Here is a 27,876-nt window from a genome sequence, read left to right on the forward strand (position 1 = left end):
AGAATCTGGTATTTCAGTAAATGTTATAGCGCTTGTGAAGCAAAAAACTCCAAAGTTTTATAAATGTATTATGAAAGCTGCAGTATAATCTTGAATTTCACAACCCGGATTTCAAAAAAAACATCATCTTCCGTCCCCAAAACCTGAGTACGTAACCGAGTGGTGGAGGGTGGCCCTGCTCTCCATCACGGGCTTTTGCTGCGTGAGGAGGTGCTGTTCAGTCTGAGATTCCAGAGGGGAACCCGGGAAACCAGCCAGGAAGCTGCCGGCTTCTAACTCAGCGCTGCAGGCAGGGCAGGCTGCCGGGGGACGTCAGCTCCAGGCCACTCGGCATTTCACGATGCCCAAGGTTCCTGGTGAAGGCACATCTGTTGGCCTCAGGGCCCCGTGTCTGCCAGGAGCCGCGGGGCTGGTGCCTTAGTCATGAACCTCGGGCCTCTCGATGCAGCTCTGGGCACCCCTGGCCGCCCTTTCTTCCCGAGCTGCTTCTCTAGGCCAGGCCAGGCCACAGGAGCTCCCAGGGGTTTGCTACACACAGGAGCTGGGGCTCCCACTGGTCACTCCATCCCTAATCCATCCTCAATCCAGTCTCCCCTGAAAGAAAATCTGAAGGAATCCTGCAGTGTTTGACTTTACTGAACGGGCACAAAACCAAAACACAGCGACAGGAACGTGACGTGGGTCCTTGGACTCTGGATTTGCACAGAGCTGGATTTGAATACCAGTCCTGCTACCCATTATTTTCAAGTTTCAGGTTCTTCCTAGTAAAACGGTGAAAGGATGACACCTAGAATTCAGGTAGGAATTTTATTATATTTTCCCGTCTTTTTTTTTAATAGGAAGAACCTGACACTTCCTTGTGTATATATAAATATATATATACACACACACACAAATATATATATGTATACTTTTGTATATACATGTAAAATATATGTACACAGTCTATATCTACAAAAATATGTGTATGTGTGTATATATATAGTGTGTGTGTATATGTGTGTATATATATAGTGTGTGTATGTGTATATATATATAGTGTGTGTGTGTGTGTATATATAGTGTGTGTGTATATGTGTGTATATATATAGTGTGTGTGTATATGTGTGTATATATATAGTGTGTGTATGTGTATATATATAGTGTGTGTGTGTATATATATATAGTGTGTGTGTATGTGTGTATATATATAGTGTGTGTGTATGTGTGTGTGTATATATAGTGTGTGTATGTGTATATATATATTGTGTGTGTGTGTATATATATAGTGTGTGTGTGTATATATATATAGTGTGTGTGTATGTGTGTATATATATAGTGTGTGTGTATGTGTGTGTGTATATATAGTGTGTGTATGTGTATATATATAGTGTGTGTGTGTATATATATATAGTGTGTGTGTATGTGTGTATATATATAGTGTGTGTATGTGTATATATATATAGTGTGTGTGTATATATATATAGTGTGTGTGTATGTGTGTGTATATATAGTGTGTGTGTGTATATATAGTGTGTGTATGTGTATATATATATAGTGTGTGTATGTGTGTATATATATAGTGTGTGTATGTGTGTATATATATAGTGTGTGTGTATGTGTGTATATATATAGTGTGTGTGTATATATAGTGTGTGTGCGTGTGTGTGTATGTGTGTGTTTATATATAGTGTGTGTGTATATATATAGTGTGTATGTGTGTGTATATATAGTGTGTGTGTATGTGTGTATATATATAGTGTGTGTGTGTATGTGTATATATATAGTGTGTGTGCATGTGTGTGTATGTGTGTGTATATATATAGTGTGTGTGCATGTGTGTGTATGTGTGTGTATATATATAGTGTGTGTGTGTATATATAGTGTGTGTATGTGTATATATATAGTGTGTGTGTATGTGTGTATATATAGTGTGTGTGTATGTGTATATATAGTGTGTGTGTATGTATATATATAGTGTGTGTGTATATATATAGTGTGTGTGTATGTGTATATATATAGTGTGTGTGTATCTATATATAGTGTGTGTGTATGTGTGTATATATAGTGTATGTGTATGTGTATATATATAGTGTGTGCATGTGTGTGTGTATATATATAGTGTGTGTATGTATATATATATTGTGTGTATGTGTATATATATAGTGTGTGTGTATATGTGTGTGTATATATAGTGTGTGTGCGTGTTTGTGTATATATATAGTGTGTGTGTATATATAGTGTGTGTGTATGTGTGTATATAGTGTGTGTATATATATAGTGTGTGTGTATGTGTATATATATATAGTGTGTGTGCGTGTGTATGTGTGTGTATATATATTGTGTGTGTATGTGTATATATATAGTGTGTGTGTATGTGTGTATATGTATAGTGTGTGTGTATAGATATCGTGTGTGTGTATATACATAGTGTGTGTATATATAGTGTGTGTGCGTGTGTGTATGTATATATATAGTGTGTGTGTATGTGTGTGTGTGTATATATAGTGTGTGTATGTGTGTATATATATAGTGTGTGTGTATATATATAGTGTGTGTGTATGTGTACATATATAGTGTGTGTATGTATATAGTGTGTGTATGTGTATATATATATAGTGTGTGTGTATGTGTATATATATAGTGTGTGTGTATGTGTGTGTATATATAGTGTGTGTGTATGTGTGTATATATATAGTGTGTGTGTATGTGTATATATATAGTGTGTGTATATGTCTATATATATAGTGTGTATGTGTGTATATATATATAGTGTGTGCGTGTGTGTATATATATAGTGTGTGTATGTGTGTATATATATAGGGTGTGTGTGTGTGTATATATATATAGTGTGTGTATGTGTGTGTGTATATATATAGTGTGTGTGTATGTGTGTATATATAGTGTGTGTGTATGTGTGTGTATATATAGTGTGTGTATGTGTATATATATATAGTGTGTGTATGTGTGTGTGTATATATATATAGTGTGTGTGTATGTGTGTATATATAGTGTGTGTGTATGTGTGTGTGTATGTATAGTGTGTGTATGTGTATATATATATAGTGTGTGTATGTGTGTATATATATAGTGTGTGTATGTGTGTATATATATAGTGTGTGTGTATGTGTATATATATATAGTGTGTGTGTATGTGTGTGTATATATATTGTGTGTGTGTATGTGTGTGTATATATAGTGTGTGTGTATGTGTGTATATATATAGTGTGTGTGTGTATATATAGTGTGTGTACGTGTGTGTGTATGTGTGTGTTTATATATAGTGTGTATATATATATAGTGTGTGTGTATGTGTATATATATAGTGTGTGTGTATGTGTGTGTATATATAGTGTGTGTGTATGTGTGTATATATATAGTGTGTGTGTATGTGTATATATATAGTGTGTGTATATGTCTATATATAGTGTGTGTGTATGTGTATATATATATAGTGTGTGCGTGTGTGTATATATATAGTGTGTGTGTATGTGTATATATATATAGTGTGTGTGTATGTGTGTATATATATAGTGTGTGTGTATATATAGTGTGTGTGTATGTGTGTATATATATAGTGTGTGTATGTGTATATATATATAGTGTGTGTGTATGTGTATATATATAGTGTGTGTGTTTGTGTGTATATATATATTGTGTGTGTATGTGTGTATATATATAGTGTGTGTGTGTATGTGTATATATATAGTGTGTGTGCATGTGTGTATGTGTGTGTGTATATATAGTGTGTGTGTATATATATAGTGTGTATGTGTGTATATATATAGTGTGTGTGTATGTGTGTATATATATAGTGTGTGTGTATGTGTATATATATAGTGTGTGTGCATGTGTGTGTATGTGTGTATATATATATAGTGTGTGTGTATATATATAGTGTGTGTATGTGTATATATATAGTGTGTGTGTATGTGTGTATATATAGTGTGTGTATGTGTATATATAGTGTGTGTATGTATATATATAGTGTGTGTATATATATAGTGTGTATATAGAGTGTGTGTGTGTGTGTATATATATAGTGTGTGTGTATGTGTATATATATAGTGTGTGTGTGTATCTATATATAGTGTGTGTGTATGTGTGTATATATAGTGTATGTGTATGTGTATATATATAGTGTGTGTATGTGTGTATATATATATAGTGTGTGTATGTATATATATATTGTGTGTATGTGTATATATATAGTGTGTGTGTATATGTGTGTATATATATAGTGTGTGTGCGTGTGTGTGTGTATATATAGTGTGTGTGTGTATATATAGTGTGTGTGTATGTGTGTATATAGTGTGTGTATATATATAGTGTGTGTGTATGTGTATATATAGTGTGTGTGCATGTGTATGTGTGTATATATATTGTGTGTGTATGTGTGTATATATATAGTGTGTGTGTATGTGTGTATATGTATAGTGTGTGTGTATAGATATCGTGTGTGTGTGTGTATATATATAGTGTGTGTATATATAGTGTGTGTGCGTGTGTGTATGTATATATATAGTGTGTGTGTATGTGTGTGTGTATATATATAGTGTGTGTATGTGTGTATATATATAGTGTGTGTGTATATATATAGTGTGTGTGTATGTGTATATATATAGTGTGTGTGTATGTGTACATATATAGTGTGTGTATGTATAAAGTGTGTGTATGTGTGTATATATAGTGTGTGTGTATATATATAGTGTGTGTGTATGTGTATATATATATAGTGTGTGTGTATGTGTGTGTATATATAGTGTGTGTGTGTATATATAGTGTGTGTGTGTATGTGTGTATATATATAGTGTGTGTGTGTGTGTGTGTGTATGTAAAAACCGTTCCAGGCACATGCAGATACTGAAATTTTTTGATTAAACAAATACACTATATTAAAACAAATTACCATTAACTTGGTTTTAATGTTCCTATTTTAAGCACCCTATAAGTAATATATGTGAATAAAACATTAAGAAATCACATAGTGCCTACCAAAAAAAGTCTATTTCATGCCACCCTCTCTTAAGGACGTGGTCCATATTTTAAAATCCTTCTCTCCTCTGCAAACACAGACCTTTTCAAGCTTGCCTTTACAACCAGAATGTACTCAGCATGTTGGTAAAAAACTATTATTTGATATATTAATCATTCAATCAATAGTCAACACATGCAACTACGAAATGTTCATGAAAATGTTCAGGGAAATATTCCTGAAAGCTTCAGCCACTAAGCTCTAGTGTCAGCCAAAGCGGAGACAGGCAAAGCTGAGAAGACAGTTTGGCTAAAGTACTATTTTTACACTGATGGAATAATCCACTTTACAGCAAATAGATGTGCTCATCTAGCCCACAGGTTTCTATGTGCCCTTTAACATATGTCAAGATAGTTTTATTGATTATGAATTATTAACAGTAGTTATGAGAAATCACTGGGGGCTTGAAAGACCTCATTGAATATCTGTTGTACTCCTAAAATCAGTGCCTAAATATAGGTAAAAGGTTACTGATTTCTTTTGCTGCTTGTGCCCTTATCATAAAGTGGGAAGTCACTGCACTACCTTGCTGTCTATTCTGTACGTATGTGTGTGTGTGTACACTTGAAACTGTGATTTATCTTCATGGTGTCTTCTCAACACATCTCATAGCTACGCTTTGATCGTCATCATTGTTGATATATTTAATTGCCTTGGGATGGCAGAACAGACCCTGTCTAGATGCAGTCCTATGACAAATGTGTTGGGTTGCAGGTGCACCTCACCTTCGAAGTTCAACGTCCCCGAGTGTGCATGTGGGGAGAGGAGGAGGATGGCATCTCAAATTGGGGTCAGGTGTCCTTCCACAGCTCTCGGGCTGGGGACTTCCTGCTTGATGCATTTCCACAAGGTGAGTATGCTAATACGCTTCTTTCCATGTGGAGCCCTTCCTGGTGACTTTTTTCTTTTTTAAATCAAAATCTTAGCCATTTTCTGTTTTCCTGTTCTCTGTCTTTGTTTGATATGAATTCCTTACCTGGGGCCCAGGGAGCCTTCCTTCCTGACTCTTGACGGTGCCATGCCTCACACCGTTCTCGCTGAAGGAGAAATGGAGACCAGGCTGGAGTTCCGGGGACACGAAGGAGCATCCCTCAGCTCCCCATCTGCCTCCTGAACCACAGCAAAGCCTTGCTCAGAGACCACGTGCTGACCAAACTGTCCCACAGGTGTCTCACCCAATGCCAGGGCCACCCCTAAAATATCTGGGCTTCCTTTGTTAGTTTATAAGCTAATACGGTAAAAATGATGAGCGAAAAATGGAGCAGATTGTGTACGACTTGGTGCACGTCTGCTACGACCTCGTATTCATTCCCCTGCATCCTCTCCCATCCACGCCTCACTGAAATCCTCAGCAAGTGCAACCCAGAAACTACCTCCAGCCCCCGCTTTCCACTGGTTTCACTCCACGTCTCACACTCAAGTAATCCAGGCCCCAAGACTGGCCATTCAGTTCCACATTGTTTTGATGAGAGGACTGAGCTCTCAAAGAGGCACTTATGTGAAGGCCACACCCCCGTGGATTTTACCGAAGGAAGGCCACATGGTATGGAGTGAGGGCCAGAGATGTGTTTCCCTACAAGGCTCACGGCGTTGTGGCTGGGGGGTTGTCAGTCAACCTCTTCGAGCCATGGTATGCTTCTTTGTAATAAACTTTGAACCAATGTGCTAACGCAAGCAAATCTTAAACTTCGATTCCAAGAATCCAGATGGCCTTTAGCTTGAATAAGTAGTTTACCTCACTTCAAGATTCTAAGCCTGCAGGCTTTTTAATATTCATATGAAAACTTGTTATCTCCATCTATTTATTGTAATTTTTACAGCATTTTGAGTGGTAGATTTTTGATAAGTGTCTTTTTCCACAATTATTTTCCTGACATTTTTCTCATTAGCTCACAGCATAATAATGTGAGCTCTGATACTGATATTAATTGGATGTTATACTGATAATGTATTATTCATGTTGCTCTTTTGGAAAGAGAAACAGGATTTATAAACATACATCCATTTGTTAAAAGGAGGCTGTGTGCACAAAATTAAATAGAAAATATTTTTAAAATAAAATAATTTGAAATCAACTATTGGTTTCCTTTTCTGATTTTTCTTCTGGGCAAATATATATATATATATATATATATATTTTGTTGCCAAATATTCTTCATAATGAATTCTTGATCTTAATGGATGGCTTCTAATGGCATAATTTATAGTGTAACTACAATGGATAGCATACAAACCCTAACCCTAACCCTAACCCTAACCCCGAAAAGTGCTTCTTCCCATCATGTGCTCAGCCTACGCCGTTGATGCAGAAGATGACAGTGTCCGAATGCTGTGCAGGTTTGTGGATTCTCCTCACTCAGCCTCAGAAATGGACACTAGTCTATGGAAATGGTGTGAGCAGCAGGAACATTTAAGTAAAAAAGAAAGCAGTTTAATTAACCTGATAAATTCTTCCCGTCAGATAGCGTGGATTCAATGTGTAATTATGTGAGAAAGAATCATGCCCACACCACCCTGCTGAGGATTAATTTTCTCTTTTCTTGCTGTATTTCTCTATGTGGTTGCAGACATTACCGTAAGTTAGTGTGGAATTCTCATTGTTGCACACAGAGGATGTAAAAGATTTTGCAATGTTCAACAGCTCCCAGCAGTCTTAACCAAAGGTAAGACTGTATGTATGCAGGTCCAGAAGGAATGTGAGTAAGAATGTGTGACATTAACTCTTTATGTGTGCAGCTAGACGATCATTTAATGCTAGAATTATGGATACTTTTATAAACATATGTAGTAGAATTTAATTAAAAGTTTTATGCATATGTGCATATACGTATACATACATGTGGGTATGTATTCCATCCTCTGAGCTAACACGTTTTAAATAGCTAGAGGATCTACTATTAAACAAATCATACTTACCTGCCTATGAGTCCAAAATCATTCTCCTCAGCTAAGTCTTAGCATCTCTAATTTGTATGAATATATTGAGGCAAATCTAAAGTAGGCAACAGTCAAGATATCTTCAATATGGATCCTTTAGTGACTGGTTGCAGACTTCCTCTTTAGCCCAATTGCCTGTCTTTCACTCTTGGATACTCTCTAGTTTATTCACACACATTATATTCTACATGGTAGATGGTAGATAGATAGATAGATAGATAGATAGATAGATAGATAGACAGATAGATAGACAGATAATAGATAGATGATAGAGATAGAAAGATAGATAGATAGATGAGATAGATGATAAATAGATTATAAAAAAGAAAGAAAAGAAAGAAAGATGAGATAGATAAAGATAGATGATAGATTACATAGATAAATAGATGATTAGACAGATAGATGAGATAGATGATAGATTAGATAGATGATAGATAGATAGATAGATAGATAGATAGATAGATAGACAGAGATATGGGTGGATGAATAGATAGAAATAGAGAAATCAAGATGTCTGCTCTCTCATGTCCCATGCTCCATGCCTTTGCTCATGCTGCCTCTGTCTCTTGTCTTCTTCAATGTCTAGAAATTTTCTACCCATACTTGAAGGTGAAGAGGTCCTGGTCTCTGCAGCTTTACAGTCTGGAAATCAGCCCATTCTGTCCCATTTGATCAATCCCTACTTCTTTGGGACACACATATTCTTTTTATTAACATTTGGGAATTATGGGAGCTGGAATTCAATATGAGATTTGGGTGGGAACACAGACAAACCACATTACAACCTGAGTTGAGTCATAAACCGCTGCTTCCTGAGCATATCAATGGCATTCAAAACCACAAGCACGGGGGAAACCACTGATGGAATGAGAAGGAACACACACAAGTAGAGAATCCAGACCAAGAGTCGGAGAGCTAGAAATATAAAACTCAGCAAGGAAACCAAGATGGTGCAACTGAACAAGAAAGAAAGATGACTGTTTGTGTGGTTCCGGGATACAAATGAAGGAAGTGTTTCAAGTATTAGTGTAGCTGCAATAACCAGACTGTTTCAGAAATAACCCTGCTCTTGCTTGTGTCTATTCACATCTATCTGCATGCTGACTTCAGAATTCCAGGGGCAGCCAGGAGCAGTGGCTCATGCCTAGAATCTCAGCACTTTGGGAGGCCAAGGCAGGCAGGTCATTTGAGGTCAGGAGTCGAGACCAGCCTGATCAACGTGGTGAAACCTCATCTCCACTAAAAAAAAAAAAAAATAGCTGGGTGTGGTGGCGGGCAGCTGTAATCCCAGCAACTCAGCAGGCTGAGGCAGGAGAATCGCTTGAACCCAGGACTCAGAGGTTGCAGTGAGCTGAGATCACACCACTTCACTCCAGCCTGGGTGACAAAGCGAGACTCTATCTCGAAAAAAAAAAAAAGGAATTCCAAGGGCCAATCTTGAAACAACCTGGGCATGAATTCAAGATGGAAAAACATTTCCTTCCCCTTGAAAACTGCTGCACCATCATCCTTAACCTGGCCGCAGTCAGAATGACACCAGCTAGATCACCAGGTAGACCATTACTCAAGACAGCCGTCAGGCTACGACACACACACCTGCACCCTGTCCCACTCGTGCACATGCTTCCCATGCCACCTTCTGCTTTAAAATCACTTTGGTTAGTCTGGAAATTTAAGATGGTTTTCGAGACACAAACTTGCCATCTCTCAGGCTGCTGACTCTCGAATAAAGTTGCTTTTCCTTCCACCAACTCCCATCTCTGGGATCTGGCTTTTGGTTGGAGAGTAGCCAGACCCGAATTTGGTTATATTAGGAGGGGATTCACCGGACCAAATGCTGCTGGTTTGTCAAGTGAGGTGAGGCTTGAGACCTGAAGATTGGATTTCACAATTGGTCATTGGTCAACTGGCCAAGATCAGCTTTAGGGAGCTAACAAGGAAAACTAAACTGTGGTTACAAATAAGGTCATATCTATTTTCCTACTTAAGGTATGCCTTTAACCCGTAGCCTTCTGACATCCTACAAACTGATTCCACATAATTTGGAATCAGTTTGATGTCTTGCTGTCTATGGTAGTTTTCTTGCAACTCCTCACTGTTTGACATCGATTCCTATCTTTTTTTCTTTGTGCACTGTCCTTTCCTGCCAGGAGGACACCAACACCCTTGTCGTTGCTGTGTGCTCTGCACGCATCACCTGGCTGATGCTGAATTCTGTGCCTCTTTCAGGACTTCACAGGCACTTTAGCAACTGGACTACCAAAAGCTTATTTGGGGCCCAGGTCTTACAAGGATTCCCCTGACAGTGTTTTGGTTTATTATTTCATGCCTCCATGTTTAGGATGTCAAACTCATCACGAAGAAACAGCCATGATTCCAGCAGGGAACCAACCCTTGCTGCCCTTTGACCCTTTCCCAGTCCAACAAACAAACAAAAATAAACAAATGAAACAAGGCTGCATTCTAGTCTCTCAGTTATAAGATAAAAAATCTCATGGATACTGCTGCATAAAGCCATAAATAATGGCAACACACTGGTACTTGGGAAGAGCTTGAGGTTTTATCTGTAGGATATAACGCCTGCTCCTCCTCTGGGGTGAGGAGTAGATTGCCTTATTGAATAATGCATTTGGCAATTCATGTTTTACATCACTTTGTAACTATATCTATAAACCATCCCCCCAAAAAAATTCAGGAGCCAATGTACAGGAGGCTAGGACAAATAAAACTCTTCTAAAGAAAAGAAAACAGAAGGGAGTTAATTCTAAATTGTAGCAAAATTTGACAGGTAATAAAAGAATGTTAGTCTGCAAGGACTTCATAGAAGAAAGTAATTAAGGATAATAAGTTAGATAGATTCAGTAAAATGTTTGCTATTATTAAAGCTACTTTGTTTTTACAGGATTAAAAATCTGCAGTAACCTTATTTTATCTAGAATTTATTAACAAATTTAGAGAAGAAAAATAAAGTATGTTTGTAAAATTAGATTAAGTCTTGGCTGAACAATCTTTTACAGTCAAAGCTGTACCTGACTTTTAATTAATGTATTGATTCTAATCTAGGTGAGATATTTAAAAGCATGCGGCACACACTCTACTTAGCATAGCCCTATTAGCTCAAATCCATTAAATACATGATTGAAGCGTGGAAGTCCTGCTTATCAGATTTGGTTTTGATGATACAAGCTTTATCTCTCCGGATTTTCTCATTAGACTCCAGCCTCATTACCTTTGGTTCAACTAAAGTTTCTGGTATGTCCTTCATTATTTTTTTATTTTAGTTATATTTCATGTATTTTATATGTGTGCTGATTTTTTAACATAAAAGGGAACATATTATGAAGCTCTTTTTGTAACTTGTGATCATGGAACAATTTGTTTTGGAGATTTTTCCTTGTAATCACATAATCTTTTTCTCAACATTTGTGTTTCCGTTTGTGAAGGTGCTGTAATTTAGTTCATTATTTTGAAGCTAGTTGATTTTTTCTTTTTTAATATTTTGCTATTCTAATACTACAATAAACTTTCCTTATAACTTCTCGGTTATATTTGCTTATATTCTAGATTCAAGCTATGTCAGTTTTGTAATGAATTTTTTCATATAGAGTACAGAGATGTTTTCTGTTGCATTTTAATTAACTCTAAGATAGGGCAGCTAAGACCATACATAATTATTTCTATGATAGATAAGATTGTTCTGGCATCATAAGTTGAATTTTATGCTTCTATTTAATTGAAGCATAATTTGCAAACAATAAAATGATATTAAGTACTCAGTTAAATTTGTTTTGACAACTTTATCGCCCATGAAGCCTCCACCTGAATCAAGATATAAAATATTTTCAAAACCCAGAAAGTTTTCTGGTGCTATTTCCAGTCCAACCCCTACCCTCAGAGAAAACGATTTTTGGATTTTTTTCTAACACTGGAGGTTAGTTTTGCCTGTTGTAGACCTCATCTATTTAGATTACATACTTAGATCATAGAGTTGGATCGTATAGTTAGATCACAGATTTAGATCACATAGATTGCGTAGTTGGATCATAGAGTTGAGTTGAATCATATAGTTGCATCATATAGTAAGATCACAAATTTAGATCACACAAATTCCATAGTTGGATCATAGAGTTGAGTTGAATCATGTAGTTGGATCATAGAACTTACACTCTTTTGTGTCAGGCTTCTTTCCTTTATGATATTTGTGAGAACTCTTTATCTTGTTGCATATGTATGTAGTTTATTTTTTTATTGTTGAATAGTGATCTATTGCAGAAATACCACATTTTTCAGACTTTTTCATTTAATATTTAAGTCATTTATAGTTTTTAACTCAGAATAATGCTACTATGAAAATTTTTATAAAAGTCACTTTTTTGTAAATATATCTATTTCACTTAAATATGTAGGAGCATTTTTTTCATGTATTTTGCTAGAGAGTTTTTATTTTCTTAGTTTTTCTATTCAGGGATATGTTTCTTCAAATGCTTTATAAGTTTTATATTTTGTATATTTTTCTTCTTATATTTAGAACTCCTAATAATATACTCAAAGCACCCATTTGTGAATTTATAGATTTTTAGATAGCATCTTTTGACTCCTCACAATGAAACATAAATAAAGTGGATATGACACTTATTTTCTATTTTCACTCACAACTGTTTCTTAATTGGCACATAATAACTATACGTATTTTTGGGTACAATGTGATGTTTCAGTCATGTATACATTAGATCATGGTAATTAGCATATCCATTATAAATGTTTATCATTTATTTGCTGTGAGAACATTCAAAATCCTCTCTTGTAGCTTTTTGAAATCCATAAGGCAAGATTGTTAGCTACAGTCACCCTACTGTTCAACAGAACAATGGAACTTATTCCTCCTATTACTTTGTACCCATTGTCCATCTTCTTCCCAAATCCCTCTCCCTTCTATTCTCCGCAGTCTCTGGTAAACACTATTCTACTCTACAAGATTTTTTAAAAAATTCCACATATGAGTGAGACCATGTGGCGTTTGTCTTTCTGTCCCTGACTTCTTTCATTTAACATGGTACTCTCCAGCCTCATCCATGTTGTTGCAAGCAACAGAATTTCAACCTTTTGTGTGGCTGAATCGTATTCCATTGTGTATTTCTGCCACACTTTCTTTCTTTCTCCATTCGTCTGTTGATGGACACCTGGGTTAATTCCATATCTTTGTTATTGTGAGTAGTGCAGTCATGAGCATGAGAGGGCAGCCACCTCTTTGACATGCTGATTTCATTTGCTTTGGATGAAAACCTGGGAGTGGATCATAAGGTAGACCTATCTGTTTTTAGTTTTTTGAGGAGACTTTATACCATTTTTCATATGTTTTACGTTTCTTAATTATGGTATTGTTTCCATTATGACAAGACTCATGCCAGTTCCCCTCTGTGGGAAACTGTAATTACTACACGTGTTCAGGTTCAGTCTTTATTTACTTGTTTTTGATGTCAAACACCAGTTTCTTTATTCATTTCATTGATTTTTGTTATTGTTTTGGATATAAGCGTCAACAGTAAGTTTTCAAAAAAGCATTTCTGTGTTTCTTCACATTTACTAACCCTTTTCATCTCTACTCTTCCATGGATAATTGAGATACTTACTATGATTCTCACCTTAAAATCCGGAATTCTGAACAGCAGGGTGTTAAAGGAACTTGACAATGTTTGCAGAACTCATACGTGATAGGTCTACACTCTCAACCCATCTTGATCCATGAACCCATGTGTTCAGCAAATGTGCAAGGAGTGTTTTCCCGGAGAGCACATGGATCTGGCACCCCTGGGCTCTAGCGGGCCAGGCTGTCTGTTCTGCAATCAGCTGTGTGACTGTCTCCACGTGAGATCACCTCTGCCTTCTAGAGAACAAGCCAGGAGCTACATTTTCCCAGACCTGCTTTCTCTGTGTGGTTCTGGGACAAGTCTGCCTTGCTGGGGAATTGGAATGCAGAGAGAGGGAGAGGCCACTCATCCCCAGGGGCAGCTGTAGATAGGTGCATTCTCAGAGGAGAGAGTCACAGTGCCTTTCCGGTAAGATTATAACAATTACCTGCTGGGCTGGTGGTGGTGGAGGTTGCTGCTGGGAGCTCTGCGGGGATTCTTGTGCATTAGAGGAACTTCCCTGCAAGCTCTTGGGAACCACTGTCTCTGAGCCTCAGACAGAGAGCAATGGAGATGACTTCTTTGGCTTCCATACTCCCAGCTCTTCCCATAGTTGTATAGGAGTGAGTGATTTCGTATTACGAGGGACAGAGTGGAAAACTCTAGAAATGATATTCCTGCCTGTTCCTGACAAAATAGTAAACCAAAATTGTCACCATGGTCTGGGAAAATGCTAATGTTAATGCCACCATCAACTACTTGAAAGATGCAAGAATGGAAATTTCTAACAAAGCATCTTTATTCAGCTGCACTATTTGTCCTCCTGAAGAAGGGATGGATTTTGGAAAATGAGTGTTGATTTGTGTAAACTTATTCTGGTGGTGGCTTTGTGAATGATGAGGATGTGGCATCAGGCGTGGAGGTTAGGAACTGCTCACCAACCCAGACTTCCTATAGCTGAGCCTACTTTGGGAATTATCATAGCCGAGGGTCCAGTCTGCCAACAACAGAGACTAGTGTTGGCCTGCTGCACAGGTTCAGCTATTTCAGTTATGTTTTCATATGTCATATTATAAATTATTAGGTTGGTGCAAAAGTAGTTATGGTTTTTGCCATTACTGCCAATGCCAAAACCTATGTATTAGTCTGTTTTCACACTGCTGATAAAGACATACCCAAGACTGGGCAATTTACAAAAGAAAGAGGTTTATTGGACTTATAGTTCCATGTGGCTGAGGAGGCCTCACAATCATGGCAAAAGGCAAGCAGGAACTAGTCACATCTTACGTGGGTGGCAGCAGGCAAAGAGAGAGCCTGAAAAGGGAAACTCTCCCTTATAAAACCATCAGATCTCATGAGACTTACTCACTATCGTGAGAACAGCATGGGAGGGGAAGACCTGCCCCATGAGTCAATTAGCTCGCACTGGGTCCCTCCCACAACGCGTGGGAATTCAGGATGAGATTTGGGTGGGAACACAGACAAACCATGTCATACACAATTGCTTTTGCACCAAGTTAATATTTTTAGATTTTTTTCCTCCAAGTTTTATTTTTCCAGGAAATTAATGTGTGTGTGTGTGTATATGTACATATGGTTATTATGTATCTATAATGTCTGTGTGTGTGTATATATATATATGGTCCTCATTATTTGTCTTCATTAGTTATTAATTCCTTTCAATCCCTTTTCTTCTCTTTTTTCTTCTGTATTTCCTTCCTCTTGAATTTCTTCATGTTTCCAGGTCATGATTTTCTAACCAAAGTATTTTTAGGCTCCTGAGGGCTACAACTGCCTTCTTTTGGAGAACTCCATATTTTCTGGATTTCTTCATTCCATGAATTTTTGTTTTCAATTTTTTTTTGAGTGCAGCAATTTTTTATGGTTTGTGGCTTTTTTCTGGTCTCTTTTCTATGTATTTTAATAATATAATTTTAGTTTCTATCTTTATTTTCATAGTTTTAAATTCAGCCTTATGAAAAAAACGCAGTAGAAGTGTCTTTACTTTATCGTTTTGATCCAGAGCTTTTCCAAAGTAGTTTCTATTTATAAGATTTCAGCAGTATGAGGTGATATTTAAGGTGACGGTTATCAAAGATGAATGTGTAATTTGTTAAAAACAGCTTTACAGTAGAAAAAAGTGTGAATTGTGTCACATTAACAGCTTATATGGAAAAAAAAGATGATGATTTTCATAAACTGTCATTAAACCTGTGTGTTGTCTTGCTTCCAAAAGACCTAAGACAATCTCAGGGTGAGGTGTGCAGCTACTGCAGACTAAATGAGAGAAAATGCAGGCATTGTCCAGAGGTTGAGACACACCACCTATGGATTATTAGGTTTACTTCTAAAGCTGTCACTGGCATAGAAAATATGGGAAAAAAAAAAAGCAGAATGAAAAAACAGCACCATTTGGCTTGGATACAGAATGCTGGGTGGTGGACATGATTTTCATCTTCACATACTTACAGGACAGAAAAATGGAATGAGATTCCTGCTTCATTTCATTAGTCCATAAGCAGCACCAGAAGCAAAGAGTTTTGAGTTGCTGGAAGGCATATTTTATTTCAGCCTAAGCCAGCATTTCTTAATCACTTAGCTATTGGGAAATGGAATTGTAGATGTTTAAGGTAGAACATAGAGTGATACCTGAAGTATAAATGAAGGTGATGATGATCAGTTTTCATGGAAGCTAACAGAAGACAGCTTTTGTATGCATGAGAAATAGGAATAGAGGACCTCCAAGAATTATTCACGTGAAAATGTGTTTTATAAGCCACCTCTACTTTCTCTTTGACATTTGATTTATATAACTTTATTTTTTATATTTTAAAATTTTTATTTATTTATTTTGTATTATTTTCCTTTTTTTTTTTTTAGACAGAGTCTCACTATGTTGCCCAGGCTGGAGTGCAGTGGTATGGTCTCAGCTCACTGCAACTTCCACCTCCCAGATTCAAGCGATTCTCCTGCCTCAGCCCCTGGAGTAGCTTGGACTACAAGCGCCTGCCACCAGGCCCGGCTAATTTTTGTATTTTTAGGAGAGATGGGGTTTCACCATGTTGGCCAGGTTAGTCTTGAACTCCTGACCTGAAGTGATCCGCCCACCTCGGCCTCCCAAAGTATATCACTTTTAAGACATACAAAATGTAAAATTTCTATAAATAAGAAAATGTTGGGTGTTTTATATTCTTAACTCATCTTACTGAAGCAAATTGTTGTTTAAAATAGGAATAGATGCTATTTACTTAGTATGTTCTATACATAAACCCCTCTGCTAGAAATTGTACATTTACCCTATCTGTAATTCTTACAGCCATCCTGAGAGTTAAGCACTATAATCTTTAATGAATGAGAACACCAAAAATTAGAAAGAATAAGATGAAACATACAAAAATGGTGGCAGTAGGATTTGAACGCAAAACTTCCTCATTCCGGACCTCTGCTATTTTCATCTCTCTCTAAATATCTCAAGTGACAGGACTTTGTTTCTTAGACATTAGAGTCATTCTCACCTCAAAATTTGTTGCACAGTTCAATAACCTATTAAACGTTTTTTGCATGAATGACTAATTAAATGGAAGCAGGTCTGGGTAAAACACATGAATAGTGTAGTTTCCAAATGGCTGCTGTCTAGAAAAAAAACAACAACAACATTGAGACATATTTTTCAGGACTAAAGACAACCACGAATCAGATTGTATTACAGAGCTGTCTGTGCTTGATTTGTTAAGTTGGAGTAATTACATAGTAAGCAACCACAGAGTCTAACAAAGAGTGGAGTCATCATCTGGAGACCGGGAAGGACACCGCTCAGTAAATAGGTGGCGCTTTCTCATTAAATGGCTTGTTAACTCTTTCAGAGCAATGATTTTTAAAACCCTAAACGTCAGGCTTTTGACAAAACATATTAGTTCAATTTAGCAAAATTTTATATCAAAGACATGATTTTCTCACTTAAATGCCAGGGTAGACACGAAACACTTTTCTTTGGCATACGGCTTTTGTAATCAGAAGACATTATTGTTTAAATTCCACAAGTGGCATCTACTGTGTATATTACCTGGGAAAACTTTCTCACTTCTCTGAGTCTCAGTTTCCCCAGTTTACAATGTGATTCAGTGAGCCATTATGAGAATACAATGTAATTATATGTTTAAAAAGTAGCCATTTTCATGCCTGGTATCTGGTAGGTTTTTTAAAAAAGACATTTTTATCAATGATCTATTGCTACTAACAAACCAACCCCACAATGAATGACTTAAAACAATACGTGTTTTATTCACTCTTAATTCTGGGGGCCAGAAGTGTGTCTGGAATCAGCTGGTTATGTTTTCTACTGGATGTGCCCGGGTCACCTATGTGGGTGAAGGCATCTGTAGCTCAGAAGGGTTTGGGCTGTTGGAGGTGCTCCCATCATGAATCGGTCTGCTGGTGCTGGTGATCGGTGAGCCATGGATTTTCTGCTGTTGAGTCTGGACTTGGGGGAAGAGTCTCAGGCACCAAGAGACGGCAAAATCCAATGTGTAAACACTGGCACCGTTTGCATCACATTTTCAAAAGTGTCATTGGACAAATAGAGCCCTGTGGCCAAGTGTGGAGTCATTGTGGGAGGGAACCAAACAAGTCCATGATGATGCGTAGATGGGGCCCATTCTGTGAGCAGAGGCCATCACCTGAATAATCCACAATCTCGTTCTTTCTCATTGTCCTGGATAAGACGCCACACTCATCAGCTGTTGCTGACCTATGAAGTCTCTGAGCCCCGGAAACAAACACCTGTCAACTGTACATTCTCTCATCTTTACAGTTCACAGGATTATTAGGAAGATTAAATATAGTAACATGTGTAATGTATTTTATCAGTGCCTGGCATGGAGTAATTAATTATTCAGTATACATTAGTGCCTGCCTTCTACCTTCTTTCTATTGGACTTTGAATTTCGGTTTTTGTGATATAACCGTTCCTTTTTTACAATTTCCATAATATCCAATTAAGAAACTGCTTTCTTATATCCATAAGACCTCTTTCCCCAAATAAATGCTGTAAATTCTAATTGTGAAAGGCCAGAAAAAAAGTTACAAGGTAGAATAGTGAAAAGAACATAGGATTTGTCAAACACAGCAGTATAAATATAAGCTCCAACATTTACTAAATGTACATATCTTTCAACAAGACACTTAAGGTTAACAGATCTCAGTTTTCTTCTTCTGAGAAATATTGTTCTTGGAATATTTCTTATTCTGAGAAAATTATTCATGGAGCAATAATGCTGCCTGACCCTGAGAGCTGTTGTAAGAATTAACCAAGAGGGTGTATAGGGAAAGCATTTTGTTAAAAAAAAAAAAAAGATTATAGTAATATCCGTCTTTGCTAGAGAGCAGCTCATTTGTTCTTACTCTAAGAAACACTCCATGAACATCCCCACTGAACTAAAGCCCCTCTCAATGACGCCAGTGAAATAATACAGACATTCTCAGCACACTTGCGACACTGCGTTGATATGTGTGTATGTGATTCTCCTCTGCTGAAATGTAACTCGTCCAGGCCAGGAGCCATGCCTGCATGTCTGCTATATTTTATCAGAATACATAGTATAGTGGTAAGCACATGTATTTGTTCAGAAATCATTGTTAAACTGAATCAGTGTCTCAGAAGAGCATTCAACTGGTCCTAGTTGGGCCAAATTTCACCACCTGAAAGTCAACTTATTGGCAAAACAGACATACACTGAGGTGGATAGGATCTTGGCCATGGATGCAGGATTTAGGATGGAGAATGTTAATAAAACAGTTTATGGTTTTGAAGAATTTATAATTTAACCTGTGATATGGACACATTCACTACTAAAGAAAAAGTTTGTGTTAATAGTGTCAAAAGTATTGTGTTACATAGGCTTATAATTTACTGGCCTGGTCAAATATTGGGCACTTTGTGTATCATATCCCACTTAATCCTCATAACTATTCTGTGATGTGAAGAATATTTCATTTTACAGATGCATGATCCACATATGCATTCAACCAACCATCCACCCAACCATTCATTCCTTCCTCCATCCATTCATCTATTTATTTAAAAACTAATTTTGAACTGCTAAACTTTGTAATAAATTTTGTCCTGTGCTTTAAGAATTTAGCAGTGAAAAAGAAATATAAGCTTCCTTGCAAATTACAGTGTGGCAAGAAGGATTTAAACAAGAAAAATTCCTGCCTGTAATCTCAGCATTTTGGGAGGCTGAGGCAGGTGGATCACTTGAGGCCAGAGTTCCAGACCAGCCTGGCTAACATGGTGAAATGCCATCTCTACCAAACAATACAACTTAGCCGACTGTGGTGGCATATGCCTGGAATCCCAGCTACTCTGGAGGCTGAGGCTGGAGAGTTGCTTGAACCCAGGAGCCGAGATCACGCCACTAAGCTACAGCTTGGGTGGCAGCAAGATCCTGTCTCAAAAAAAAAGAAAAGAGAAGAAGGAAGGAAGGAAGGAAGGAAGGAAGGAAGGAAGGAAGGAAGGAAGGAAGGAGGGAGGGAGGGAGGGAGGGAGGGAGGGAGGGAAGGAAGGAAGGGAAAGAAAGATTTATGAAGATAATTATAGGGGACTTTACTGGAAGTCACCAAGATAATAAACAGTGCTTGGATACACGGATATACATAGCATTATCATCCCCACCCTCCACTTTTCTATGAAAAGGAGAGACAGAATATTTAAGCAAATTTGCTCACTGCCACAAAGCTAGTGAGGGTCAGAGCCAGGTGGGATTCAAATCCATGTAGTTTGTCTTCTAAGCCACAAATTACTGGAGGTCTTTTAATGAAAATGTTTTATTATAATTAGTTCTACAAATGCAGAAAATGAATCTCTCTTGAAGGAAAACGAAGAAAAAGCAGAAAGAGAAGGAGAAGGAGGAGGAGGAAAGAGTGACTTAAGCAACTGGTTTACCCAGTAATGACTGGAGTCAAGACTTCTAATCTGTTGTTCCTCCATATAACTGCTTTGATCTAACCTCCTGTTAAATCCTTTACTCCTTGAGAAATGAAACTGATTCCTGGTCTGAGTGGGAGTCCTCTGACAGCATCCACCCCAGTGCCTGGTACAAATATAACAATAGCGAATGTTTATATAGCCAGACTGTGACTGGTTTGTGGTGGTAACGGAAGATATTTATTTTCTGTGATTCTTCTGATTTTCTGAACATCTGACAAAATTAGAAAGTAACAATAATAAATTTAAGCCAGAGTGTGCTCAAATGCGATAGGTTACCACCAATATCCAGGATTTTCACACCAAGTTCTGCAGAAACGCTAGTTCCACAAGAAACATCTTTTTTTTCTTATTCTTTTTTTTTTTTTTTTTTTTTTTTTTTTTAGATAGGGTATCGCTCTGTTCCAGGCTGGAGTGCAGTGGTGTGATCTCAGCTCACTGCAACCCCCACCTCCCGGGTTCAAGCGAGTCTCCTGCCTCAGCCTCCCGAGCATCTGGGATTACAGGTGCCCACTGGGATTACACCACGCATGGCTAATTTTTGTATTTTTAGTAGATGGGGTTTCACCATGTTGACCAGGCTGGTCTCGAACTCCTGACCTCCTGATCAGCCCACCTCGGTCTCCCAAAGTGCTGGGATTACAGGCGTGAAGAAATTTCTCAACACCCTCAAAGGCTTAGGTCTGGGAACGGAGCATGAATCTCAAGCAGGGTGTGCATTTGGGAGCTGCTGGGAGGGACGGTGGCTCGCTACTTCAACCAGAGCAGCTCCGACAGGGCTATTGTTTTACTTGTCTTTCAAATATACAAAATGCAGTCTGAAGAAGAAGGAATCTAGTGCAAAAAACTGTGTGTAACACGACTCAGCTAGCTCAGTAAGTTAATTAATTCCATATCTGGGGTCTTTTTGGTTGAATAATGATTGCCTCTAACTCTCTTAGAGCTTGCTTAGTGGCGGGAGAACCTGAATTTCTGCCTTTGCTTCATGGTTTTTTTCTGGCCACTAAGTTTCAATTCATCAAGGACATAAAAATACAGGCATGCCAGTACACACAAACCACAGAAGAAGACACTGCTGAGTAAGACTGTGCTTACTTCTGAATTTCAAAAAGCTGTGAAAGGTCAATACTATACTGTAAGCCAAAAGATGTAATTGTTGTGGTTCTTTCTTTTCTGCTTCATCCAACCGTACTTTAAAATCAAATAAAAATTCCCTCAATTAAAAAGTTTATGATGAATTACTCAATTCCACAAGCTCTCTGGGATGTCTTTAACCCTTCTGGTAAGTTAATGGCACGTGGTTCAGGTGTGACTTTTATCAGAGCAAGTTAAATCATTATTTTCTGTAAGTTAATTACTCAGAAATAAGTACTCTACTAGGCAATTAGGGGAAAAAAGAAATACTGTTTTTAGTTGTGTTTATAATTTATAAAAGAGAGAAAACATAGCTAATCAGTCACTAATTTTATTTCTAAGTAATAAAGACACTTTTAAGAATACTAATTAAAAGTAAAACAGTTCACATGTTAGATTTGTAATTGCTAATGGAAGAAATGATTCACTAATTATACACTTTATCCTCTTCCTTTTTTTTTCCTTTTTATTGCAGGTGGGAAGGAAATTGAAAGGAAGAAAGCAGCTGGAATTGTAAAGGCAGACACATGAAGTTAAAAGAAAGTCATTTTTTAAAAGAGAAAAATACATAAATTGCTAATGTCACATTATAATTTTCACATCAAAATCTTATGAATAATAATTAATTAATAGAAATGTTCCATTTCAAGAAAAGTTGGAGAGTAGCAGTAAATGCTAAAACTGATTTTAATTCCTTCATTCTATATAAAGGAAACTGACCTAAAATCTTTTATATGTTGGTTATTCTCATCATCTTAAAAATATGTAACATGCAATATTATTTTAAAAACTTCATTATTTGGATGAAAATACATTGTGAAAATTAAGAATTTGAAGATAAGCAGTTATGCATTCGACTTACACTATTTAGGTTGGTGCAAAAGTAATTGTGATTTTTATCTTTTTTTTTTTAAGTAATGGCAAAAACCGCAATTGCTTTTGCAACCACCTAATAGAAACAGTTTAAAATCTCTTCCTCGCCATTTCAGTTATCCTTAGATTTGTTCTATTAAGCAGTAATTTTAACTCTTGCCTCTGTTCATATAGAATTTGAAAGAGACACACAAGGAGTCATTGTTCATGGTGAGTCTGGTCCTGAGCACTTATACTACAATTTGCTTCTTTGTGAAAAGGTGTATTTGTAGAGGAAATATGTATTTGTTTTAGTTTTAAAAATGTGACAATAGAATCACGTAAATTTAACATCTAGACACTGTATTCACCATGTGGCTTATAGAGCAAAGCCTCTGTATTTCATTCTGGGGAGACCTAGGATCAGCCCCAGTGAAGTATTCAATACCTGTCTTGCCTATTTTTTGCCATCTTTACTGACTCATAATTTACATAACACTACGTACGATGTATTCAAGTTTATAGTTTAGGTGGTTTTTAATACAATAACAACATTGTGCAATCATCACCACCATCTAATGCCAGAACTTCTCCATTACCACGGAAAGTTGCTCCATAGCTCTTAGTTGTCAGTCTTATCAAGCTCTCTCTCCATCTCCCTTGGCAACTGCTGGCTTACTTTGGGTCTCTATAGATTGGCCTATGCTGGATGCTTCATACAAGAGGGTTTGTGTAATCCGTGGTCTTACCTGCCTGGCTTCTTGCATTCACGTCATGTTTTCAAAGTCATCCATGTTGTATCATGTGCCAGTACTCTGTTCTCTCTTTTTTTGTTGTTGTTTTTTTTTTTTTTTGAGATGGAGTCTTGCTCCCATCAAGCAGGCTGGAGTGCAGTGGCATGATCCCAGCTCACTGCAACCTCCACCTTCTGGGTTCAAGCAATCCTCCTTTGTCAGCCTCTCAAGTAGCTGGGATTACAGGTGTGCACCACCACCACGGCTAATTTTTGTATTTTTAGTAAAGATGGGGTTTTGCCACGTTGGTCAGACTGGTCTCCAACTCCTGACCGCAGGTGATCCACCTGCCTCGGCCTCCCAAAGCTAGCTAATATTCCATTGTATGAAAGTATCACATTTTCTTTTTCCATTCATCACTTGATAGACTTTTTTTGGCTACTATGGATGATGATGCTGTGAACATCCAAGTACAAGGTTCTGTGTGAACATACGTTTTCAGTTCTACTGGATATGTGCCCAAGAGTGCTGTGTGACCTTAGGTTTCATTTTCTGAAGAACTGCTGACCTGTCTTCGAGAGCGGCTGGGCCTTTCCCACTCATAATGTGCAAGTGTAAACAGTTTTTCAGAACCTTTCCAACACTTGCTATTACCTTTTCCTGTAGCCAGCTTAGTGCATGTAAAGTAGTATCTTATTGTGATTTTCATTTCTAGTTTTCTAATGACTAATGATGTTGAACGTGATTTCATGTGCTCATTGAATATTTACACAATTTCTTTGGTGAAATGTCTATTCAAGTACTTTGTCTACTTTTTAATTGGGTTATTTGTCTTTTTATTATTGAGTCATAGCTGCTCTTATATATTCTGAATTTTAGAAGCTTATGAGATAGATGGATTGAAAATATTTTTGTGGGTTGTATTTTCATTTTCAAATAGTGTTCTTTAACGTACAAAACTAATTTTGAAGTCCACTTCATCTATTTTTGTCTTTGGTTGCTTGTGCTTTTTGTGTCATATCTAAGAAACCATTGCCTAATGCATGATAACAATGATTTAAATTTAGGTTTTCTTGAAAGAGCTCTTATACTAGGCCTTTGATCCATCTTGAGCTTTTTTTAAATATGATGTGAGGTAAGGGTCCAAATTCATTCTTCTGCAAATAGAAATATTCTCCAAGGAATATTTGTTGAAAAGATTGTTAATTCTCCTATTGACACTCTTGGCAAAATCACTGACCATAAATGTGAGGGTCTATTTCTGGATATTCCATTCTATTTGAATTATCTATATGACTATCCTTATGCCAGCACCACAATGTCTTGATTATTGTATGTCAGTACTAACTTTTGACATTGGTAGGTGTGATACCTACAATTTAGTTCTTTTTCAATGTTGTCTTGGTTGTCCGAGATCCCTTGAAATTCCATGTGAATTTGAAGATTGGCTTTCTAATTTCTGAAAAGAAAAGAGGCTGTTGAAATTTTGATAGAAATTACTTTAGATTTGTTGATCAATTTTAAGACTATTGCCATCTTAACATCAAGTCTTTCAATTAATGAACATGGGATACCTTTCCATTTATTTAATTATTTTAAATATTATTTTGTAGTTTTCAGCTTGCAAATCTTGAACTTCTTGCTTAAATTTATTCCTAAATATTTTATCCATTTTGTTGCTAGTGAAAATAAAAGTATTTTCTTGATATTATTTTTGGACATTTTATTGCTTGTGTATAAGAATACAACTAATTTTAGCATATTGTGCCACCAACTTTGCTGAACTTGTTTCTAAGCTCTAATAATACTTTTGTTGATTTTAAAGGACTTTTTACATAAGAGATATATCATCTGCAAATAGAGATGATTCATCTCTCCCTTTACAATCCATACACCTTTTATTTATTTTCTTGCCTATTTATCCTGACTAGAACCTCCAGTACCTTGTCAAATACAAGTGATGAAAATCAACATTCTTGACTCATTGCTGATCTCAGTCTTTCACCATTGAATATGCTATTGGCTATGGGTTTTTCATAGATTATCAAGTTGGGAAAATTGCCTGCTATTCCTAGTTTTGGGGGAGTGTTCTCATGAAAGCGTAGTTAATTTTGATAAATGGTTTTTTTTTTTTTCTCTACATCTGTTGATACGATCTCTTTTTTTATTCCTTATTTATATGAATATGGTGTATTACATGGGTTGAATTTGGTATGTTAAACATACTTTGGATTCCTGAAGTAAAACCTCCTTGGTTATCATGTATAGTCCTTTTATATATGCTGTTGTATTCTGTTTGCTAGTCTTTTGTTGAGGATTTTGCACCCACATTTATGAGAGACATTGGTCTGTAGCTTTCTTGTGATGTGTTTGTCTGGTTTTGGTATCAAGGCAATACTGACCTCACAGTATGACTTAAAAATTGTGTCCTACTCTTATACTTTTTATAGAGTTTGAGAATAATTGGTCTTAATTTTTCTTTAAATGTTTGGTAAAAATCACCAGTGAAACCATCTGGTCCTGCATTCTTTGTTGAAAGGTTTTTCTTTATTAAGAAAATTATTTCTTTATTTTCTTTATTAATTCTCTTGTTATAGAAATATTCAGGGTTGGGCGCGGTGGCTCACGCCTGTAATCCCAGCACTTTGGAAGGCTGAGCTGGGTGGATCACCTGAGGTCAGGAGTTCAAGACCTGGCCAACATGGTGAAACCCCATGTATACTAAAAATACAAATGAATCAATATGAACTGATTATAATCAACCTGACTATATATCTTGTCAAAAGCAGAATAATATAGAATTTTAATGTAAACTGAATAGTCTTTTGTTCCTGCTTTTGCTTACTTATTATTTGTTTTACTGCTGCATATTTCTAAAAATCAGAACATTATCTATCTATAAAATGTACTTGCTAAATATTTGTTAGATGAATACATGAATAAATGAATAAATTAAATGAGATACTAAAATAAAAACACATTTATGAATCTATTAGAAAGAAAATGATGAAAAGATGAAATTGAGTAGCATAAGATAAATAAATAACTGTGCCAATTACATTGGATCTGAAAAAACATAAACAGCTTGAGAGGCACAGTGATTTTTATACGGTAGGAAGCAAATCCAGACCTCTGTCAAAATAGCTGAAATATTTTATTGTGTGTAATCATCCGCAAAGCATATCTACTTTCATAATAAGTAACATTCAGTTCCTTTAAAGACATAACTCCAGAAGTTAGTGTACTTTTACTAGTTTGTATATCAAAAGTACGGTTAAAAAACAAAGGAATGCATTTATGCAGTTCTGAAGTTGAAGTCTTGTTAGCAATTCTATTATGCATTTATTTTGAAAGCAAAATTTACTAGATAAATAAATAGCTCATTGCATGAAATGATAATCTTCTTGCTACACAACTGAAGTTTGCTACACTACTGAAAATAAAAGAATATATCCTTAAGATATGGAATTAATTTTTTAATTATAAGCTTCATTGGTAACTTATTCAGATTAGATTTCTATTTAAAAATGATGTTTTTCTCACTAAAAGTGAACTTTATGATTGCCATCTTAGTGATATACAGATATCTATTTCAAAATATTGTTGAACAAAACACTCTTTTATATCCTCAATTCTGTTTCTCAGATTTATTGATATGAAATTTTAAAATAAAAAGTATATATATTTAAGGCATACAGTGTAAAGTTTTGATATATGTATACCTTCAGAAATGACGACCACATTTAAGCTATCTAACATGTCTATTACCTCACCTAGCTACCATTGTGTGTGTGGTGAGTAGGTGGTGAGAAAATTTAAGGTCTACTCTTAGCAGTTTTTAAGTATACAAGACAGTATTCTTAACTTTTGCCACCATGCTGTACTGGATCTCCAGAACTTACTCTTTCTGCATACCTGAAACTTTGTACCCTTTGTTCACCATCTTCCCATTTATCCCACCATCCAGTCCTTTGTGACCACCATTCAACATTGATTCGGCAATTTCAGCATTTTTAGATTCCACATATTAGGGATATCATGAGGTATTTGTCTTCATATTCCTGGCTTATTTCACTTGGCATAATGTCCTCCAGTTTCAGTCACCTTTTCACAAATGATAAGATTTTATTCTATTTTTAAGGCTGAATAGTATTCCATTGTGTATACATCACATTGTCTTTATCCACTCTTCTGTTGATGAACACTTGGGTTGATTCCACATCTGGGCTATTTTGAAAAGTGCTACAGTGAACACAGGAGTGCAGGCGTCTCTTTGAGACAGTGGTTCCATTTCCTTTGGATATAGACAGAAGTGAGATTGCTGGATCATATGGTAGTTTTAATTTTAATATTTGAGGAATGTTTCTACTGTTTTGATAACAGCCATATCAATTTACATTCCCATCAACAGTGGGAACTCTTCCCTTTTCTCTAATCCTTGTTAGCATTTACCTTTTGTCCTTTTGATAAAAGCCATTCTAACAGGCGTGAGGGGACATCTTATTGTGGTTTAGAATTGAATTTTCCTGATGGTTAGTGATGTAGAGTATTTCTTTATGAACCTGTTGGTGATTTATTTTGAGAAATGTCCTT

The 27,876-nt window shown here is 36.5% G+C and overlaps 1 long non-coding RNA gene across 3 annotated transcripts; it reads left to right on the plus strand.

Moving 5' to 3' along the window:
• The first annotated feature begins 249 nt into the window (after positions 1-249).
• Positions 250-26,851, plus strand: LOC105491883 (uncharacterized). 3 transcript variants are annotated; one of them, XR_011607308.1, is made up of 4 exons: positions 250-798; positions 5,729-5,864; positions 7,582-7,677; positions 22,173-26,851. It is a non-coding gene; the product is annotated as an uncharacterized lncRNA (long non-coding RNA). The 3 variants fall into 3 exon arrangements; XR_011607309.1 differs by lacking the exon at positions 22,173-26,851 and adding an exon at positions 20,950-21,907; XR_003020436.2 differs by lacking the exon at positions 22,173-26,851 and adding an exon at positions 8,538-11,600.
• The last annotated feature ends 1,025 nt before the right edge of the window (positions 26,852-27,876 follow it).

This window comes from Macaca nemestrina, chromosome 8 (genome assembly GCF_043159975.1).
Source record: "Macaca nemestrina isolate mMacNem1 chromosome 8, mMacNem.hap1, whole genome shotgun sequence".
Taxonomy (NCBI): domain Eukaryota; kingdom Metazoa; phylum Chordata; class Mammalia; order Primates; family Cercopithecidae; genus Macaca; species Macaca nemestrina.